The sequence below is a fragment of the Ipomoea nil genome, unplaced genomic scaffold, assembly GCF_001879475.1.
Source record: "Ipomoea nil cultivar Tokyo-kokei standard unplaced genomic scaffold, Asagao_1.1 scaffold0103, whole genome shotgun sequence".
NCBI lineage: Eukaryota > Viridiplantae > Streptophyta > Magnoliopsida > Solanales > Convolvulaceae > Ipomoea > Ipomoea nil.
The window spans coordinates 38,655-55,504 of record NW_017616531.1 but is presented as its reverse complement, the minus strand read 5'-3'; the positions used below and the strand labels follow the sequence as shown (position 1 = coordinate 55,504).

The window sequence follows — 16,850 nt, the reverse complement described above, 5'->3', positions numbered from 1 at the left end:
TTCTTAAGTATCTCCTAAACTGATTATTTTTGTCCTCATGTCACAACAAGGATTAAATTTATTTTAAATTTTACATATATTTTGAATTTTTATCTTTAATTTAAGATAAAATGATACATATACATGTAAAATTTAAATTTAAAATTGGACTAATGACTTCAATTCTATGATATGCTTATTCAAAATAATCATTTTATACGATGATCAAGAATATAATAATGTGAATGAGAATGAGAATCTGTGAAAAAAGATTGTGGAAAAATGAAGAAAGAAAAGTGTTGAAATTAGGTTAGGCAATGCAATGAGAAGGGTTGTTTTTGTGTCAGACCCTAACAAATTAAAATCAACTCACCATTTGACTTAAAATTGCTATAAATTTTAGTTATAATAAAATTTTACTCTTCAACTAGTAAAAGGTGCATTCTTGGCTTTCTTTCTAATACAAGTAAAAAAGTATGAGTGATGAGATGTAAATCTAAATTTATTACTTAAAAAAATGTGTAAATCATCACAAAACGTTACTCAAAAAAAAAAAAAACATTACATGTTATTGACTTAATCATTAAGCAATTTAAAATACAGTGAAATACAAATATAATATCACTTAATTCATTCTCTTAATCATCCATCATATGTTACAATAATCTATCAAGTACTAATATTATTATTATTATTATTATTATTATTATTAAATAATAGTCGCATGCTGCATATTTCACTTCTTCAACGAATGTGTTGGGTCTTCACTCAGCTGCCTCCCACGTACTCACGTAGCATGTGTTACATTGAATTATCTCCACTTCATGCCATATTTCTCTCCAACTTTTCTTTTAGTATAAATAGCAATTGCTTTTCCTTTCAAAAAAAAAAAAAATACCAAAAAACAAAAAAAAAAAAAAACAAAACAAAACAAAAAAGAAGCAATTGCTTTTAGTATAAATAGCAATTGCTTTTGCTTTGTAATTCATCATCAGTGCATCAATTTAAATTCAATCCTTTCTCTTCTTTATCTTCTTTCAATTCACGCGTATGTATGTATATATATATATATATATATATATATATATATATATATATATATATATATATATATATATATATATTCCTTGCAAGTGAGGTATGTGCCTTACTACTTGTGGTCTCTATATACCTAGCTATTTTATTTAAGTCTTTTCTCCATTTTCCTTTAAAAAAAAAAAAAGTCATCTTAAAAATAACTGATGAAAATGTTAGGTTGAATACAATGATAAGGATGTCAATATAATGGAACACTAATGGGTTGATTAAAAACATTAAAAGTTAGTGGGTTAAAGTTGAAAATTAGTTCAAAATTTAATAATTCTCTTTGGTCAGACCACTCGGTGTCCTGACCTTAACTGTAGGGCGCATCTTTAAATTAATAGACATCTCTTACAAAGAGTCAAATTTAGAACTAGGTGGTTACCAAGTCAACTATCTAATTTACCTGGCCGAGTTCGCCCCTTGATTGACATATCTATATCATAGAAACAAATTTTAAATAATTGTCATTAATAAACTATTTTAAATATTTAAAATCATTTTCAATAATATTGAAATAAATAAAAAATACACCGCAATACACTTATGTAAATAAAAATAATACACATATGTAAATAAAAAAAATACACATCCAAATTTAAATGATGGCTCAAATTTTAGAAGCATTTATCAAAATTAAGATTTCATACTTCCTATCCTAATAAATTTAAACTTAAAATAACATAATATACCCATACCTTTAAATGTCATTTTACATATAATCAGCTAATAGTAAACAGGTAATTTACGAAACACATTTTTATAACCAGCTAATACAATCAGTTGGTCAGACTAGCTAATACAATCAGCTAACTCGATTAGCTATCATTAGTAATAATTTGTAAAATCAATCCGTTAATTACATAGTATTGTTAATGTCATTCTTAAGTATCTCCTAAAGTGATTATTTTGGTCCTCATGCCACAACAATTATTAAATTTATTTTAAATTTTACATATATTTTATTATCTTTAATTTAAGATAGAATGATACATATAGAGAATCAAAATGCATGTAAAATCTAAAATAGGATTAACGACTTCAATTCTATGATATGCTTATTCGAAATAATCATTTTATACGATGATCAAGAACAATGTGAATGGGAATGAGAATCTGTGAAAAAAAATGAAGAAAGAGAAGTGTTGAAATTAGATTAGGCAATGCAATGAGAATGATTGTTTTTGTGTCAGACCCTAACAAATTAAAATCAACTCACCACTGCTCTTGAAATTGCTATAAATTAAATAATAATAATAATAATAATAATAATAATAATAATAAGTGAGATGCGTTACACACACACACACAAAAAGAGTAAAAGTAAAGCAAAAGAAAAAGAAAAAGAAAAAAGTAAAAGTAAAGTAAAAGTAAAGCAAAAGTAAAAGTAAAGTAAAAGAAAAAGAAAAAAAAAAAGAGAAAATTATGTGTGCTTCAGATTCCAGCTTGGCGCCATGTTTATGGGCATTTTACCTTAATTCTCTCGATGATATATATCGTAATTGGACTAACAAAATTCACATAATAATTATTATTCTTAGGGATCGGGCTTAAAAAGTTAACAAATATTAGGTCCAAAACTTACAAAATCATTTGAGCTGTCAAAAGAAATCTAGATGCCTTCTTGCTATGATGGATAGTCCAGTTGGGGATGGAGCAAATGCAAAACAAAACGTGCCCCTTTCATCAACTGGTATAAGAATGTTCGTAGCTGGAATGGTCATGATCGGACCACCCATAAGAAAAAACGATACGATTGGTACCAAAACCGTAACGAACCCGTTTAACTCGTAGTATGTGTCGAATATTGAGACGCTGGGTGCCCGAGAAACGGATTGTTTAACGTTGAAATGCTGAAAGGGGATGGTGTGGTCGGCTCAGGTATTGGTTTCGGTTGCGGATCGGAGGTTGTAAAGAAAAACAGTGAGAGGAGGATATATATGGATCGGACAATATATGTAAGCTAAGCAAATTAAAGGTCTCATAGATAGATAGTGATGAGGTTGTTGGAAGAGTTGCAGAGAGGATGAGTAAGGGATGAGTGAGAATGAGAGCATTGGAAAGGGATGCAGACTATATATAGAAGGTGATAAAGAGAGATTAAAGAAAGAGACTATAATAACCTGCCTCAACTAATTACAAAAATATCCTTGACAATCCTACCCTTCTACTTCATCTCATATCCCATATTAAGTATAGTAGGTTTTTTTTTCCTAAGTTACGTTAGTATTCAACTATTGTGATTCTACCCAATTTAGTCATCAACTATAATGATTTTTATTGATCTAATGCTTGATTTTAATAGCCGAAAACTCAATTGGATAAAATTATCGAAATTGAGGACTTAATTAAACACAAAAAATTGTTTATGACTAAATTTAAAAAAAAAAAAGAAAAAAAAAAAGAAGAGAGTTTGGAAGCGTGGAATAAGGAGGGCCACCAATTTAGGTGGTCTAGGTTTTTTTTTTAAAAAAAAAAATAAAAATATTTAGGAATCTGCAACTAAATTTTACTAGAAAATTTCTAGTCTAGACAAAGCACAATAATAATAATAATAATAATTATTATTATTAACTTGTTATTATTATTATTATTATTAATTTATTATTATTAGGATAACATTTGTGTGAGACAATTCGTGATTTTGGAAGGTAATATACATGCATGGCAATGGCTAAAAGAATGTGTTTAGGTACAGTGTGTTTTCTTTTACTTTTCTTCACTGTACATGTATTATAAATTTATAACTTAATATATGCTATTGTACTGTTTTGCCTTTACAAATTTTATAATTACTCAAACTTATTTCAGAATTATTGGTCAAATTGACTAAATGAACAATGCAGTAGCTAATTATTTATTTAGTCCACAAAGTAGTATAAATGTTGCAAAATGTGGTTGCCACTTCCATAGGTAAAGTTCCTTGTACTTCACCTTTTAATCACTTTATGTGGTGAGCTAAAGTAATCTTTGATTGACATTGTCAACTATACACTTCCAAACTTTACCATTAAGTAAACTTTATCATTAAGTACTCGTAGTAATTTTCATACTCTGTTTTATTTTTTAAAAATACAAATTTTATAATTACTGAAACTTATTTCAGAATTGGTCAAATTGACTAAATGAACAATGCAGTAGCTAATTATTATTTATTTAGTCCACAAACTAGTATAAAACTTATCTGTATTTTCTTACGAAATATTTACTTTATTTTCTGCTTTGAAATGTGCTAGTATATATTTTTGATGTTCTCTTTTAATTTATTGGTTGATAACTTACTTTTGAAGCATCAAAATCTATATTCATATTGTAATATGGAATTAGTCATTGCTTAATAAGGAGCGTGGATGAAAAAACCTCAAGCTATTCAACAAACCTACCTATATGCTCTACAATAATAGCGTGCATTGCGCATATCATCTCATTTTAATTACCGACAAATAAGGATCTTTTTTCCCTTCTTTTTGGTGTATATATTATAATTTGCATGCAGTGTGAAAATCAAATGTGATATATGTAACATCATTACAATACTCTCCTGTTAAGTAGTACACTAGGGGTAGGGGTTTCGAGATTAAAAATGATGCCTTTCAGTTTAACAATAGTTCGGTTCGGTTTAAGAACCCCAATTTTTAAGATTTCTTAATTTTCCAAATATAGTACCAAACAATATATACATATTCACATAGTTAAAATCCAAACTCTAAACATTATATAACAAAATAGCAATCCAAAGTTTAAACACACTACTAAGTACTAATAACCAAACATCAGTTGGTTCACTTGGAGTATTTTGTTGACAAGATGAAAAATCATCCATCTGTATAGTTAATACGAGTTTTTTCACGCGCATCGCGCGAATCGGATAATGCCCAATATTTAATTTTAAATAACTACTTCAAAGTATATAAATGCAAGATTATATAGGAGATGTTCATGGATAGGTAATTGAATGTTGGATTTGTTTATTTAAATAGTAATTTAAAGTATATGAATGCAAGATAATATATTAGAGATTGATAATAATTATATTGTCACTAAAATAAATATTTGCAACTTTGTAATAACGCTAGATAATTGAAGAGCAAGATTATATTGGAATTGTTCATGCATAGATAATTGAATGTTAAATTGACATATTTAAATAGACAATTCTAAGTTTACAAATACAAGATAATATAGTCAAGATTGATTATAATTGTCAATAAAATAATTGTATAGGTATGGTTGAAACCAAATACGGGACATAAGGGAGAGCAAATAAAAATGTGGGCATAAAATATTAAATATATACTAATATTGAAGAGTTAACTGCTGATTGCCAAACAAGGACATTGCGAGATAGTTTCCTACTTCAATTTGTTGTATGATTTGAATACTCGTTTTGTCAATAAATCCCACAAGTAGTTAATATGATTGGCTTAATTATATATTTTTATTATTTTAAAACTATTATTATTATTATTATTATTATTATTATTATTATTATTATTATTATTATTATTATTATTATTACTATTACTATTACTATTACTATTATTATTATTATTATTGATGGGGTGTGAACCCCGTGGGCTCGGGGCCCAAGAAGAAAAGAGATAAAGCCCAGACAGAGAAGGGAAGCCCAAGAAGAAAAGGAAGCAAGCCCAAAAGAGGTACGAGCCAAACCGAGGAGTCGGTTGGCCCAGGAGTCGGCTCGACCCGGGAGTCGGCGCGAGTGTGGGATCGGCATGGGTAGAGGGTCGGCCTAAAACTAGCCGTTAGCCCCTATTAAATTCCTAATTATCTACCCTTAAAGTCCTATTTACTACCCCACTATTCCTAACCTCCCACTTATTACCACATCTTATTATTATTATTATAATCCATAACCCCTAACATAAACACCTATTCACTACCCTCTTGAAACCACCCATAAATCCTCTACTAAATGCCCCAACGGACACTTTTTGAGGAGCTAGCTATAAGAAGGGGGGAAGACAAGAAGAGAGGGACCATCCATTCATTCATACACACATGGGAGGACTCTCCCAAACACTCTTCCTACACACTTGAAGACCACTATCAAATTTCCCACAACTACTCTCCTAGGAAGGCCTCATTCCACAATATACAATGGAAGACCCCATCACTCTTCCTACGCCACTCTTCCACTCTCACTCAAGAAGACTCCATTTTTACTAGAAGAGAAGTTCCAATACATGAAAGAAAGAGAGGCAACCACATTCTTACATCATACACTCTATACAAATACATGTACAAATACCTACAAAAATAGTGAAAGTCTTTAGGCTTGGCACCGCCCAAAAAGGCCCGTGGTTTTCCTTTCGGTTTCCACGTACAAAAGCATCGAGTTATATTTTCTACTTATTTTCCTATAAGCCGCATGTGAAAGGTGAATCCACCGACCAAGGTTGTGTTGGACCTCCCTGGGCCCGAAAACCCAAAAACCAACACTGGCACCGTCTGTGGGGATCGTGACAAAAGGTCACGTTTGCCTCTTTGTCTGAGCAATTTCGGAGAGCGTCCGCTACGGACGGAAGATTGAGAAGGTTCACGGAGTACCGTGGACCAAGAAGAGGACTAGAAGAGAATCAAACAAAGAAAACTGCGTATCGAGGTCTACAAGAGGTAACCATTATCATCTAAAATAGATGTAGTATTTAAATTAAAATTGTTAGCGAAGAGTGGTCGGTCCATCATAGTGAAGGACTCGGCCGGGGGAATCAAGAAGTCGGGACGCCGAATAAATGGTTCCCCCACCACGACCTTAACGGTAGACACCGTGGTCACAATTATTTTCTCCGTTTTTCTCTTGATTATATTGAAAAAAGACAAGCAGTATGTTATTAAATGAGGCTCGTAGAGAGGCTCTACAAGATATACATATTCCAGAAGGTATTCCCAGTTTCAGTTTCCAGGGGAATGAAAATTTCCAAATCAACATCAAGAATTCATCCAGAGCAAAAGACACCTTGAATTACTATGCAAAAGAGGCATTCCGCCACCTATCATTGTGGCCGAGTACATAAATATATGAACGGACAGAAATCGAAGCAACACAATCTTCGCCGACAACATTACGAATTATCGTGCAAACTTGTTATTTCGCGGAGATTTGGATATTCAAAACGTGGCTGTTCACAGTCACCAAGCTCTGAATAAGACAAATACTGTGCGTGGAAGACATGAAACAAGTCGGTATACAAAGGATCAATGATCATGAAAGTGCAATCAGACCGAGGGAGTAGGAGGCTATTGACCACCGCCACGAAATTCGAGAATTTATGCTAAAGTCTTGTATATGCCATGATTGAAACAATGCATCTAACTGTGAGTGCTCGGATCGTGAGGAACGCCTGGTTGGCGGGAGAACCGCACTCGGCCGATCAGCCTCCTCAGTTGATGGCTTCCAGGCCACTCGGTTCCTCCGGGATCAACTCGTGCGCAATAAGCCAGAGTGAAAGGAGCAGTCAGTCGTCGTGTGCGAATGAGTCGAAGCAGAAATCTCCAAACGCCTCTTCCACCACACAGTCTACGGCCAATGGAGAAGTTGCAAAAAAAAAAAAAAACAAAAAAAAAAAACAAAACAAAAAAAAAAAACAGATAAGAAGGCATTAACGATGAATCTAGCCAACTATGCGAGTCCGATGGCCAGCCACGACTGCCGGTTAGGCTTCCAGCCTCAGCCCTCGAGTAGTTGTCACCCACCTTCGCGACTCTGCTTCGCTAAGCTACTGAAAATCCACGGCTCAAGGCTGCCGTATCTCGCCGCTACTTATTTTGCGGCCATGGTTCATTTCAATCCACGGTGATGAAGCAGCAATGTATCAATTCAATTCCAGAGGGGTTCCTGGTATCCTGCAGAAGAATGTTCGACCTGATTCCCTTCTTCATAAAAACAAAAATCTGCATGTGTTTACGAAGGGGAAGAGCCGAGTCCTCAAAATCGCCCTCATTTTCACCATCCGACTCCGACTCGTCGATCGTCCGAGTCGACCGGAGTTTGCGGCATACTATCCAGAGAGCCGCCCTCCATCTCTCCAGTTTCTACTTGTATGTGCCGACTCCTCGTCCACGGCATACAGACGACCACGGGATAACACCCTCCCGGCTGTGCAGTCGGCCAAGAAAGACGGATATTAAATTGCTGGTGAAAACTAGACAGCTAGACGGCTAGAGAATATGAAAAAAAAAAAAAAAGTAAGCGAACTCACGAGTGTTACCGAGTATATGAGTCGCGGAGGAAATACGCTCCTCGGATGGATGAAACACCCCGAGCATAGGACGACTGGGCCAAGGAGACCAAGTCTCTTGGGATGGTCAGATCGACTATGGTGTTCTTATTCTTCTTTTATAGAGATATACGTGTGCTTTGGATAGGCTGCATGAAGAGCTCAAATGGTGCCACTATGATAGTGCCTTAATAGAAGCCTCCCTCTGGTTCCATGAAGATTAATGTAGATGCTACAGCAGAAATGAAAATATATTCGGCAGCAGACAATAGTGCCAGCAGTTTGGGCAGAGAAGCAATCGGCGATCAACGGAGTCGGAATCAAAGTTAATAGCGAGTAAAAAATAGACGCCGACCCAGTATGCAAACACCAATCGGTCAGAATAAAGCAGCTTCCAACCATCATCCTTAAACACACATATCAGTGGAATAAAGATAGAGATGGAGTCACGCAGCGCTTCTGCTGTCCGCAAGATGAGCGCCGCCGCGAAGAAGTCGGATATTGCTCCCTTTCGAACTTGTCTGGAGCCGGACTCGGATGTGGTGCTCAGCCGGGGACCACCACCTAAATTGGCTCCCATGCGCTCCACGGTTCCATCTGGGTGACAGATATAATCGATACACTCACAGACTCCTTCATCTCTATGAAGGCTGCGCCGACTCATCCCAGCTTGGTGCACTGCCAAACGCCGCCTACGGCGTCAACCGGACTCGAGCGCGGACGTGGAAAACGGAGTCAATCCATCTTGGGCATCTTACTTGCTGCAACTCTCTAAGTCAAAGAAAGCAGAATCCAAACAGGCTGAAGGACTCGGCAGTTAAGGAATCGGACTCGACAGTTGCGGAGTCGGGGTTAGAGTGGCCTCGGTTACGTTCAAAATCCACAGGGAAGCTGACCGTGATTGCTGACGACTTGACGCCCTTCGTCGTACAGCTCACTTCGCAACGGAAGACACGTGTCCCGTCGCCGAGAATACAGTCGGCTGCGACTGAGTCCCCCGACTATCTCCGGCGAGTATCAACGCCGGCGAGTACTCGTCCGTGTCCGATTAAGGCGCTCAGTTAGAGCACCACAAGTTTAACAAAGAAGCGACTCGAACTCGGATGATGGGAATGAAGCCGATTACCCGCTAAGCACCTACAAACCCGGCACCCTTGCCGGTTAAGCCACCAGACGACCGTCGAACCAAGAAGGCAAGTTCATTCTCACGCATGCTAATCCTTTCGATCAACATCAACGCTGATAGGAGGCTGTAGAAACATGTTGCACTCGCCGGTTTTCTGTTGATTAAAACATTCTGGACAACATTAATGGAACGAAGCATTCATGGTTGTCCCGCCGAGTCCTCTGAGTCCACGTAAGTTCAAGCACTGCACGATTTGTTCAGTTCGATCTCGCGTCGACACCACTTTGCCGATTGCTTGCTTCATTTAGTCGGCTGAGGCCTCCACCAAATGACCGTTCAGAACCAACGGCCATATTCAAGTATACTCGCCGAATGGTTTGCCTACATAACCAGCGAAGAGAGTCAAGCCTGACTCCCCTGCCGCTAAGAAATTATGGAGATGCTCTCACCGACTCCTTCTCCAAACAGCGGCTAAGGGTAACTCTTGAATTAGTGTCAAGCAGGCGAAGTCGGATGTTGCTCTCTTTCCGACTCATCCCAAATTCGGAATCGGACCCGGCGGTAAGGATGAAAGGAGCGACTCGGACGATGGGAATGAAGCCGTCTGCTCACCCACTGCCTCGCCACTCGTTCCATCACGGTAGCACACGACCATGAAGCACCCATGGCCAACAGACACGCGTTTTGTTGTGGGAATACGCAGTCGGAAAATGGTGAGAAAAGAATGATGATCAGAAGCAAATTTCGTAACCGACTCCGCTCAACATATTTGGCAACTCCGAGCGAAGGTCCTTTGGTGATTCACCACCATCAGAATAGGCGACTGGACTAATCGGATTGCTAAATTTACCGATCATTTGCAACTCGAGATTGCGGAATAAGAATATGAAGCATGTCAGCGACTGAGGGACTCAGTCGGGTTTTGTCTTCTAGTCGAGTACCTTCTGGGACTGTTTCCCCAAGAACCGCGAGATGATAGGCTATCAGAAGGAAGAACACTCGACACTGCGTTAAATCATTTCCCAACCGGCAGTCAGCCTCGCTAGAGTGCCTCCAGCTTGGTTCGTCCGAGTCCAGCCGTAAAATTGGCTACTCACTCCGAACTTGATCAGAGTCGGCCAAGTATCCAGGTGGTCGGCACCTGTCGGTCGCCACGTTGTTACGAGCGTAAGAAGCCGTGAGAGTCGTCGGTAGTGGACCTGGAGTCGACATGCCCTTCGCGTTCTAAGCGCCAGACGATGTCAGAATCTCTTTTTCATTTTCATCATTAGAATCGAAGTTGAAGCAGACCAGGCGATGGAGGGTGACGCCTTCCCATAGACAGGCTAGGCAAAGCAACTAACTGGTATTCATCACTCGATAACCTACCGGTGGTCTCCGTGGTTAACTGATTAGTCATGGGGGAAGTCGACGATACAACTTTTGGATGGTTGAAGCTTCCGAAAAAGCTCTCCCTGAATTGTTTGATGCTTGAGACCCAAATTATATATGGGAATTGCGCTGATAAAAGGTGGCAGTTCAAAATCACATCTCATGGTTGCATGGGGAATTAAAAGCTTCGACCTGTATATACGTGGCTATCAATGGGGAGAGGCAAATTGAGAGAGGTGAAGCTGTTGAAGAAGCTCTTGTGCAAGGTCTCGCCAGACGCCCCTGTACCGTTCCAAGGCATACTATCAGAATAAGGCATGCATGCTAACTGATGATGAGGATCTCGAAACTGGAATTATTTAGTGGGCAAACCCGAAAGTGTGACACATCTTGAAACATGCCCCCGGCTGTCCCAGCGCACTATCTTGAAGTATGTTACGTTCAATGCCGTGGAAATGCAACAAATTCAATTGTGTAGGGTTGGTAAAAGGCATGGAAGAAAATAAGGAGGCCAGGGCTCGACTCCTCTTGCCTTAGTATTAATATTTTTCTCACAAAAACAGGGCTTACCGATATGATCGAGTAGGTCCGCTCATTCGCGCTGGGCCGACCACTCCGTGTCAGACATCGGATTGTCCGCCCACCTAGATTCGAGGTCAACCACCGAGCGCCCGGACCATGGGTCAAAGAAGAAAGGGGGAGCCGATGATCGCCGGTGAAAATAATAAAAATCGAAGGATTACATATGTGCATGCAATACGAGGGCACGACTCGACATGGAAATTTAGTGGCAGAAAATGAATATACTTTCCGAAATTCACTTGCTCATGGAATTTTTAACCTACAGGGGTTATACAAGGGAAGAAGAAGTAAAGCTACAACCGAGAATCACACCGAGTAAATGACTCGAGCTAGCAAAAAAAAAAAAAAAAAAAAAAAAAAAAAAAACCAAGAGTCCAAGAAATTTACTAGGAAAAGAAGGATCAAGTAAAAGAAGGATCATAGACAAAGAGTCGCCTCGAGCAAGGACTCGGCGAGAGAGAGAGAAGATAGGAAACAAGGGCCCAGACCCTTAGACGTTTCCGAGAAAAAGCCTACAGGAGTCGCCTCGACTGAGGGACTCGGCGAGTATTGAGAGAAACGACGGGGCACTGACCCTAAACTGTTTCTGAGATAGAAAAAGCCTAATGGGTCGCCTCGACCGAGGGACTCGGCAAGAAAAGATAAGAAACAAGGGCACTGACCCTTAGACGTTTCCGAGAAAAAGCCTACAGGAGTCGCCTCGACTGAGGGACTCGGCGAGTATTGAGAGAAACGACGGGGCACTGACCCTAAACTGTTTCTGAGATAGAAAAAGCCTAATGGGTCGCCTCGACCGAGGGACTCGGCAAGAAAAGATAGGAAACAAGGGCACTGACCCTTAGACGTTTCCGAGAAAAAGCCTAGTGTTTCTCTAATTTTCATGAAACAAATATTTAAGATAAACAATATCATATTTTTTAACCAAATCTCTAAATCTTAATAGAGCTTTGTTCGGAAAGCAAATTAAGCAATTTTGGAGGAAATATTTTGTTGGGGACCTTCAAAATTAAAACACCAATATGCTGATCCACTACATATCGCATACGCTAGTACAAGATGCATTTCCCTATCTGCGTTAATTTTTTTAGTATGCAATCCTTCTAGATATATCCCATCATGAGAAATCAACAGTGATGTTGGTTGCATTATAAGATCTTTTCTCGGCATTAGGGGGAGATTTGAAATTTCTAATTAATTAAATGCCGAGAAATTGATAAAAATCTTAAAACCCATGTACTAGCCTTATAGAACCAGAAGTTCAGACATTGAACAAATTATCTGCTAGAAATCTCAAAGAGTGACTAAGTCCATAGAAAATATTTCATATATATTAAGAGTTGAAATCCCCAACTAGGACTAAATATTTCTACCATTATGCAGGAAGCATATATTGGTTTAAGAATTTACAAAACTAGATCTAGTATAGAAATTTCGTCACTCCAGAAATATAGAAATTTTATCCTGAAGATATTCGTCTAGAAGGCGAAAACCCCCAGTAAAATTGTAGGTGCACCAAACAACTAAAATACTGGGGAAGCGGAACAACCAAATTCAAATAATCTTGGGAAATGCCATATATTTGGTTGATACAAAATTGCCATGTGTATAAAAGATATCTACAAAGATGTTACAGTTGTCGACAACATATTTTGCCTCTATTGCTCATAAATACTTAAGTCTGGATCCAGAAATGAAAATAGTAGTATAACGCCTGCAGCGTGCTAACTGTTTTCATAGAAAATAGCAATTAAGGCATACACATCAGAATTCGCTAATAAAAGGCGAGTGGAGGGTTTTCGCAGAGACCCAATATTAATCATGACTTTATATTCCGCTATTTAATAAAACTAGCAGTAAATAAATTAGATATGTAGCTAATAGTTATAGTTATCACATATTTATATGGGTAACTTGTTACTTATATTTAAAATCCTTGATGGATTTTCTCAAAATGTGATGAATGAAAATCACAAAATAAGAAGTATAGAAGTTAGTAAGTTACTAACTATGATCTTTTAAATGTATTTTCTCCCCCATAACAAAGTATGAAAATATATTATCATAAACATGCCTAGTAATGTTATATGTGATTGGAAAACTCAAATATCGTTTCCTCTTGAAAATATCCTAAATATATCCTCTAGTTTATCTTGAAAATCCCTAACGGATATATAATTCCCGAAATGAGGATTTATTTAAGTGTCATTATTTACTTTTTAGAGAGTTGCGAATGGGGTTATTATCCTCATATAGAAGGAATAATATGTACCATTATGTGCTCAATAAAGAGTTGATAATGGACTTATTTACTATCTCAGTCAATATTTATGGTGTAAACATCAATGAAATATATAAAGAGTTTGATGATGTTAAGTTATGAGATAAGATAACGAATAGCAAATCAAGGTAAAAATACTCGTATTGATGCTTTTTGGCATGAAGTCATCATACTTGTTACAGATAAAAATGTATATAGTTTTTCATGATATAAAATACCTTGATCCACATGAACTCCAGAAGAGTGATAAAATATTTGTTCAGAAGGTTTGCTCCAGTGACAAGTTAGCAAATATATACCTACAAAATATCCATAAGATTGATATGGGTAGATAAAGAAAAATTATTATATTTAGGGGGAGCAACAAAATATAAACTATAAATAATTTTATTGGTCCAGATGATCATGAGAAAATATGATAAATTCTAATAACAATCCTGAAAGATTATACCATATCCCTTCTCTACACCCTTTAGAAACAATGATTTACAGGAAATATAGAATTTGAAGATTGTTATCTTCAGGGGGAGACATGAAGTACATTCACTCGAATCAATCCTGTAGATTGGTCAATCATGTAAATTGGGTCTTAAAAGGACTAATAGTTATACTTTTTGCAGCATATACATACCATGTACTCTTTTCCTCACTAGGTTTTTCCCAATGGGTTTTCTAGTGTGGTTTTTAACGAGGCATGAGTATGATATAGTAATGACAATGGGGAAAATTGCAAAATAATTGGTTAATAAATGAACAAACTCTAAAATCCTGAAGATTATGCAGATTATGCCCTGAAGGCTAATGGTGTACTCTTTTTCCCTTAACTAAGTTTTTCCCACAGGGTTTTCTTAAGTTAAGGTTTTTAATGAGGCGACCAATACAATATATGTTTTTACATATATCATGTACTCTTTTCTTCATCTAGGTTTTTTCCCACGTGGTTTTCCTAGTGAAGTTTTTAATGAGGCATGAATATATTTTCTATTGTACTCTCTTATTGTCTAGGTTTTTTCCACAGGGTTTTCCTAGCAAGTTTTTAATGAGGCAAGATCGTAGCCAAATAATGTCCAAGGGGGAGTGTTATAAATATGTTTTTATTGTGGCCATTATTAGTATTGATTATGTAACGGTTAAGTGATTAATGGCTGCATTATGTCTTCCGTTACATTTGTATATTATATATAGATGTGTTATGGTTGTATGGAATACAGAGATGGTTGAATAAGAATCCCTTGTCTTGGCTCTCCTTGTCTATTGTTCTACATTCACTTCACTTTTATCTTTACATTGTAATCCAATCCTGCAATCACCGGTTAAGAGCTAAAGGCCAACGGGCACAAACATTACAACATGTATAAATTAAATCTCTTACTTGATAAAAACACGTACACAAATATCTACCCCAATTTAATGTTTGCATTTTCACCTCCCTGATTGCATCATATCCAGATTCTAGCATAGTATATGTAAAAGGGGTTATAACTAGGATGCAAACATCATCTTTGACATGCAACACTGTAATCCGCTTCTATGAATTAATATATATTTACCCATATTTCGCTACGTAAACACACACCCATACTATGCTAAATACACTGCAGGTTACTTGTTAAAACGACTTGATTACTCTTATAATTACAAAACTCGATCATTATCTATATTAAATCAAGTATCCTTTTTATCTTTCTTTCATAGCTTCCTTATTCTATCACCTCCGAATTCATACCTCCTCACTTCATATCCCATCAAATGCATAGCTTCTCTAATTATATTTATTTATTATTCTTTGTTCTACTGAGATCATTAATATATGCTACAATTAAGTATAAAATACAAAATATAAAAAATCTTTCTATTCAAATTCAGTCATTGATTATATTCGCTACATTGTCCCTACAATGTCTTTATTCAAAAAAAAAATTATTCATTATCAATAAATTAATTAAGAGAAATAATTTCATTAGTTATATTGTCTTTATTTTTCTCCAATGTAAAAATTCTTTATATTCAAATTTATCAATTGATTATATTCACTACATTGTCTATTATTTTTTTTGTGCACTATTTTTTAATTAAATATCAAAGTTATAATACAAAATAATGCTATATATTTATTTAGCAAGTATTTTATTAATACCATGAAAAACTAAAAAATATATATATAATTAAGCCAATCATATTAATTAACTACTGGAGTGATTTGTTGACAAAGAGAGTATTCAAATCACACAATAAATTGAAGTGGAAAACTACCTCGCAATGTCATTGTTTGACAATCAGCAGTTAGCGGTTAGCGTTAACGGATTATATTACCGAATTTGACCAGCGAATTATATCAACGGTTGGTAAAAAGGATATTTGAAAAAATTAACTGTTTAGATTAACATGTAAATGACCTAAGGGTATACATAATAATAATAATAATAATAATAATAATAATAATAATAATAATAATAATAATAATAATAATAATAATAATAATAATAATAATAATAATAATAATAATAATAATAATAATAATTGTTGGTTTTTGGGTTTTCGGGCCCAGGGAGGTCCAACACAACCTTGGTCGGTGGATTCACCTTTCACATGCGGCTTATAGGAAAATAAGTAGAAAATATAACTCGATGCTTTTGTACGTGGAAACCGAAAGGAAAACCACGGGCCTTTTTGGGCGGTGCCAAGCCTAAAGACTTTCACTATTTTTGTAGGTATTTGTACATGTATTTGTATAGAGTGTATGATGTAAGAATGTGGTTGCCTCTCTTTCTTTCATGTATTGGAACTTCTCTTCTAGTAAAAATGGAGTCTTCTTGAGTGAGAGTGGAAGAGTGGCGTAGGAAGAGTGATGGGGTCTTCCATTGTATATTGTGGAATGAGGCCTTCCTAGGAGAGTAGTTGTGGGAAATTTGATAGTGGTCTTCAAGTGTGTAGGAAGAGTGTTTGGGAGAGTCCTCCCATGTGTGTATGAATGAATGGATGGTCCCTCTCTTCTTGTCTTCCCCCCTTCTTATAGCTAGCTCCTCAAAAAGTGTCCGTTGGGGCATTTAGTAGAGGATTTATGGGTGGTTTCAAGAGGGTAGTGAATAGGTGTTTATGTTAGGGGTTATGGATTATAATAATAATAATAAGATGTGGTAATAAGTGGGAGGTTAGGAATAGTGGGGTAGTAAATAGGACTTTAAGGGTAGATAAT

At 36.3% G+C, this 16,850-nt stretch overlaps 1 long non-coding RNA gene across 2 annotated transcripts; it reads right to left on the bottom strand.

The window, feature by feature from the left end:
* Window positions 1-550: 550 nt before the first annotated feature.
* Window positions 551-3,106, bottom strand: LOC109185672. Of its 2 annotated transcripts, XR_002055019.1 has the most exons (3): window positions 2,645-3,106; window positions 1,466-1,495; window positions 551-855 (listed from the first exon to the last, which is right to left on the bottom strand). It is a non-coding gene; the product is annotated as an uncharacterized LOC109185672 (long non-coding RNA). The 2 variants fall into 2 exon arrangements; XR_002055027.1 differs by lacking the exon at window positions 1,466-1,495.
* Window positions 3,107-16,850: the final 13,744 nt, after the last annotated feature.